Source organism: Neomonachus schauinslandi, chromosome 2 (genome assembly GCF_002201575.2).
Source record: "Neomonachus schauinslandi chromosome 2, ASM220157v2, whole genome shotgun sequence".
NCBI lineage: Eukaryota > Metazoa > Chordata > Mammalia > Carnivora > Phocidae > Neomonachus > Neomonachus schauinslandi.
In genome coordinates, this window is record NC_058404.1 from 155,397,102 (window position 1) to 155,403,601 (window position 6,500).

Genomic DNA, 6,500 nt, shown 5'->3' on the forward strand with positions numbered 1-6,500 from the left:
AAAGAAATACTATCATTCTAACTGAAAACTTGACTTGATATTGAATAAGATTCATAAAATCCTAAAGACATAATTTTCTAGGAACTAAATTTTAGAGCAACCTCAGGAAAAAGTAAGTTATTGGAGAACAGAAAGTAAATGATTGTCACTATGGCAATGTTGAAGTGAAAGTAGATGTGTAGCTGAGAGAATGTGAGCGGTGAAAAGGGAGAAAAAAGTAGTATTGCTTACTAATATTCTTATCTGACCAAATATTAAGCAGAAAGAACTTTTCATATATTGATGGAGATCCAAGTATACCATTTTCAATTATAACCAATAGCAAAATTATACATATATGTATATATAAATTCTCATTTAATATCGCAAAATCCTCATCATTCATATGAAGCAATATGTAGATTCTGCCTAGATTTCTGGTATATCACAGAATAATGGTAATAACCTAAATTAAAATCTCCCCCACCAAAAAAATCATAACTTGGATCTTTAGCATAACTACAAGATGGAGAACACTGTGAACTTCAAACTACCTGTCCATATGAAAAATAAACACCCCAATCCACCAGAAAAAACTCCAGATCCCACACCTAGGTGTGGTGAATCAGAGGTACATTCACTCAGAAAAACAGATCCCATCCTCAATGATAAATACTGAGAACAAATCTGATGTCACATAGATTGATCCTGTCCTTAGGAAATCAGAAGGAAGAAGGTTAAATGTTGTGGGGTCCAAGGGAACAGTACTGTATGGCACCACTTCTACGGAATAGGGAATAATTTGGAAGGAGGAAGCATCTTTTGGAGTTTTGGTTGTAAGGATAAAGAAGAAAACAGGAAAAGAAATTATCCTGCTGAAACACAGAAGACTACATATTTATAAGTCACACCCTTTATTAAACTTCCCACTGTATTGGTACCATAACAAATTATCATAACTTGGTGGCTTAAAACAACACAAATCTTTTTTCTTATAGTTCTTGAGACTAGAAGTCTGAAAACATTTTCACTAGGCTAAAGTCAAGGGGTTAGCCAAAAGTATTATAAGACTGTTTTTTTTTTCTCCCTGGAGGCTTTAGGGGAGAATCTTTCTCTTGCCATTTTAAGCTTCTAGTAGCTGCCAGTGGCCTTAGCTTGCAACCCCCAAAGTGCATCACTAAAAAAATCTCCTTCCATCATCATATTTCTTTCTACCTCTGATTCCTCCTGTGTCACTCTTACAAGAACCACTGTGATTACATTGGACCAACTCTTATAACCCAAGATAATCTTCCCACCTCAAAGGGCCTTAATCACAAAACCCTTTTCCATATAAGGTAATATAAGTTGTGGGGTGATTATGACATGGACATATTTGGGTGCTGTTGTTGAGCTTATCCTACCCCACCCCCAAGTAAAAGAACACTATAAATAAACTGCAATTTACTACAGCAATGGAAGAAGGCAGTCTTGAACTAGAAAACTTTTTTAGACTCCCATACTTGCCCCTGAGTGCACACACCTGTTATAGCTCCTCCAAAGGGAAATGAAATTAGGAAATGAACAGAAAGTGGAAAACAACATTCATACAATGCTCCAGAAAGAAGAAAACTGGAAAAAAATTTTCAAATTATGAAAATTTTCCCCCTAGTCACAAACAGAAGACTGAAGAAAACTACATCACAGCATTCTAACCTGAATAAAATATATTTCAACAAGAATTTTCAAATATAAATGTCTTGAATCAGAAATTCAAAAACAGAACATAAATGTATAAAAAAACCAGAACAATATAAAACAAGAATTAATCAAACTCAGGAAAAATGTTGAAGATATATACCACATCATTTTAAAAATGATGGCTAAATTACAACCACCAAAGAGACAATATGCTCACTTAAATTTAATGAAGGACATTGAAGAGGTGCTTGAAAATCCATGGGAATATGAGGATGAAATAGAGAATAGTATAAATGTCAGGAAAAAAGACATTCATACATAGTATAGGGCTAAGAATGTTTATAATACATATAATTAGAGTACCTGGAAGGAAAACAAAAGAAAGCAAAAGAATGTAAAATAAATAATATATAATAGTAATACCAATCTACACATCAAAAGGAATTAAAAAGAAAGCTAAGGAATTAGACCAGATAATACTTACATATGTACACATAAATGTAACACAATAAAATGGCAGAGTTGGGACAAAATAAATAAATCATATAAATAAATGTAAATGAATTTCACTCACTTATTAAAAAGATTTGCAAGTTGGCACACAAAATTCAGCTCTGTGTTGTATACAAGAAACCTACCTATGATTAAAGGACTCATGAAGCCTAAAAATAAAAGGGCAAAGGTATGCTGGAAACATATTTAAACATCAAGAAATTAGAGGTTGCATTCTAGATATCAAACTCAGAAATTCAGGATAAAAAAGAATATGTCAAATAAGACAACTTGAGATTCTGAAAGACCCAGTTCACAATAACATATGAGAATTCTGAATATCTATACTCAAGATAGTAATAATCATAAACAGAAACAGGAGATTCAAGAAGAAATAGGAGATTCAAGAAGAAATAAACAGAAACACACTAATAGGGACTTAACTCACTCACAGTTAAATACAGGTCACATGAACCAAACAATATGGACATAAAGTCATCAGTGGCATATCCTTAGATTTTAAGGTGGTGTCTCAAATATTACACCCTATAAGAGAGAATATATTTTCTGCTCAAGTACACATAGAACATTGACAAAAAATTTGCCTATATAATACATTTTGAAATAATATTAAACTCTATGCTATAGAAAAGTTACAAATGCTCCCTGATAAAAATGTAAAATGAGAAATTAATAAAGTAAAAATTCAGAAGGATCTTTTTACTGAGAAATTTGAAAGCTACCTATTAAAATACTATTGGGGGGAAAGCAGAGGGGGAGACAAACCATGAGAGACTATGGACTCTGAGAAACAAACTGAGGGTTCTAGAGGGGAGGGGGGTGGGGGAATGGGTTAGCCTGGTGATGGGTATTAAAGAGGGCACATACTGCATGGAGCACTGGGTGTTATACGCAAACAATGAGTCATGGAACACTACATCAAAACTAATGATGTAAGGTATGGTGATTAACATAACATAATAAAATAAAATAAAAAAAAATACTATTGTGAGATGGAGCCCCACATAGGGCTCTGTGCTGGGCATGGAGCCTGCTTAGGATTCTCTCTCTCCCTCTCCCTCAGCTCCTCCCCCTGCCTCTTCTTCTCTCCCTCTCTAAGAATAATAATAATAAAAATAAAAATAAAATATTTTTGGAGGGGGAATTCTGGTCCAACATGGAGATGTAGGAAGACCCTCAACTTATCTCCTCTGTGGACATACCAAATGTACATCTACTTATAGAGCAATTCCTTCTGAAGAACTGAGGGCTAACTGCATGGCTTTTGCACAACAAAAGATAGAGAGACCACACAGAGAATGGCAAGAGAGATGGAGACAGAGAGACACAGTTACAAAGGGAACCTCCACCTCTGATGCTGTGAACTGCAGTGCAGAGAGATAGTACCTGGGACTATAAGCAGTTTTATCTGGTCTGGGGCACACAAAAAGAGCTGAGGTTTAAAAGGATAGCTAGAATATAAAGGAGCCAGCCCTAGAACCTTGCCAAACAGCTGGAAACTGCTAGAACTCTTTCCAGATCTGATGGGCTAGTGAGTGCAATGGTTTATGTTCTCCTGCACCTTGATAGCAGGGACAGGAGCAAGATATGGGCACCCTAGCTGGACTACTGCCTTAGTGAGCCCTGGCTCCTGACCTATACCAGCCACAGCCACCCTACCAAGACATCCCCAAAGCAGCATATACCAGGACATCCCTGGTCAGCACTCACTATAGCACCAGTTGTCTTGCCAAGGTGACACAGGCACAAAGCACCCTGTAACATACAGGCCCATACTATTTTGGTTCTAGCTGCTCTGCCAGGGTGCCTGCTGCACAGAGTGCCCTGAGACCCACCTCCCGCCCTCCAGCCCATACTCACACTCATCTTGGTTCCAGCCACCCCACCAAGGCAACCCCTGTGCAAAGCATCCTATGACACCCTGGCTGATGCCCACTTCAGCCCCAGTCACATCATCAGTGGGTCCTGTACGTGAAGCACCCCAAGAAGCCCTGTCTTGCATCTACTTCAGCTTCAGCTATCTGGCCAGGTTGACCTCTGCACAAAGAGCCCCAGGACACCCTGGCTTGCATCCACTTTGGCTTCAGGTGTCTGGTGAGGGTGCACTTTGCAGAGTCCTAGGACTGCCCTAGCCCATGCCCACTTCAGCTCCAGCCATCCTACAAGAGCAGCCATAACACAGAGTGCCCCAAGACCACCAGCCCATAATAGCCACAGTTCCAGCCAGCCAGCCAAAGTCACCAGGTGCACACAGTCTACACAGGAGATGACAATATACAAGATCATTTCATCAAATTTATGAGAAGTAAAAATTAAAGGACAAAATTTCATGAATAAAAGCAAATATACAGTAAAGGCAGTAGAAGAATCACTTATAAAGCTAGTATGAAGGTTAAAAGATAAAAATAGTAAAATCAAATTTATCTAAAAGTTAAGGGAACTCACAAAATCAAAATATGTAAAATATGACAACATATGCATAAACTTTGGAGGGGGTAGTAAAAATTAAGTTCTTTTAGAATGTGTTTGAACTTAAATAACAATCAACTTAGACTGTTATATACTTAGGATATCATGTATGAACTTCACAGTACCACAAACCAAAAGGTTATAATAGATACATAAAAAATAAAGAAAGCCAAGCATAATACTAAAGAAAGTCATCAATCACAAGGAAAGAAAGCAAGAGAAGAAAGGAACAGAGAAGAAGTACAAAACAACCAGAAAACCATCAATAAATGGCAATAACTACATACCTATCAATAATTGTTTTATTTATTTTATTATTATTATTTTATATTTTATTATGTTATGTTAATCATCCTCCTACACTGTTGGTGGGAATGCAAGCTGGTGCAGCCACTCTGGAAAACAGTATGGATGTTCCTTGAAAAGTTGAAAATAGAGCTACCATACAACCCCGTAATTGCACTACTGGGTATTTACCCCAAAGATACAAATGTAGGGATCCAAAGGGGTCATGCACCCTGATGTTTATAGCAGCAATGTCCACAATAGCTAAACTATGGAAAGAGCCAAGATGTCCATCGACAGATGAATGGATAAAGAAGAAGTGGTATAGATATACAATGGAATATTATGCAGCCATCCAAAGGAATGAAATCTTGCCATTTGCAAAGACGTGGATAGAACTGGAGGGTATTATGCTGAGCGAAATAAGTCAGTCAGAGAAAGACATGTATCATATGATCTCACTGATATGAGGAATTCTTAATCTCAGGAAACAAACTGAGGGTTGCTGGAGTGGTGGGGGGTGGGAGGGATGGGGTGGCTGGGTGATAGACATTGGGGAGGGTATGTGCTATGGTGAGCACTGTGAATTGTGCAAGACTCTTGAATCACAGACCTGTACCTCTGAAACAAATAATACATTATATGTTAATAAAAAAGAAGATAGTAGGGGGACGCCTGGGTGGCTCAGATGGTTAAGCGTCTGCCTTTGGCTCAGGTCATGATCCCAGGGTCCTGGGATCAAGTTCCGCATCAGGCTCCCTGCTAGGCAGGGAGCCTGCTTCTCCCTCTGCCTCTCTCTGTCTCTCTGACTCTCAGGAATAAATAAATAAAACATAAAAAAAAAAAAGAAGATAGCAGGAAGGGAGAGACGAATAGTTGTTTTAAATGTAAATGGTTTAGCCCAACAACAGCCTGAAGCCCCAGAGCCCAGCCCATGGCTCAGCAACAGTGCTGAAAGCAGCTCCTTTAACAGTGCTGTGGCTGGGTGGAATGCCTATATCAACTTCATGGTGGATGGGACCTGTCAGCATTTGGCTATCATAGGTTATAAGGATTCACCCTCCATCTGGGCAGTCATCCCTGGTGGAGCTCCCATTTTTAATATCACTGTCACCATGACTGCTAAGTCACCATGACTCTAATGGGCAAGGAAGGTGTCCACAGTAGTATGATCAACAAGAAATGTTATGAAATGGCCTCCCACCTGTGGTATTCCCAGTACTGACTGGGTCTGTCAATTTCCCCCACCACTCCCCACTGCTTTTATACCCTTCTCCTCCCCAAACATACACATACCCCTTTTTTATTTTGGGGGCCACTATCCCATCCTCTTTTATTTTGGGGGCCATTATCCCATATCCTGTACCAGTTATTGCTGCCCAAACCACATGGGCTGGGGGCTGGGGCTGGATGGACAGACACTTCCCCCTACCCATAACCCTCCTGTGTGTGGTTGGAAAATATTTTTGATTTTTGGTGTTCCCCCCACACACCCCGAATATAAAAGATTCTATTAACCAAAAATAAATAAATGAATAAAATAAATAATAAATAGATAAATGTAAATGGTTTAA

The 6,500-nt window shown here is 38.6% G+C and overlaps 1 pseudogene; it reads left to right on the forward strand.

Annotated features, from left to right (window-relative positions):
* The first annotated feature begins 1,837 nt into the window (after nucleotides 1–1,837).
* On the forward strand, nucleotides 1,838–6,151 carry LOC110591349 (annotated as a pseudogene).
* The last annotated feature ends 349 nt before the right edge of the window (nucleotides 6,152–6,500 follow it).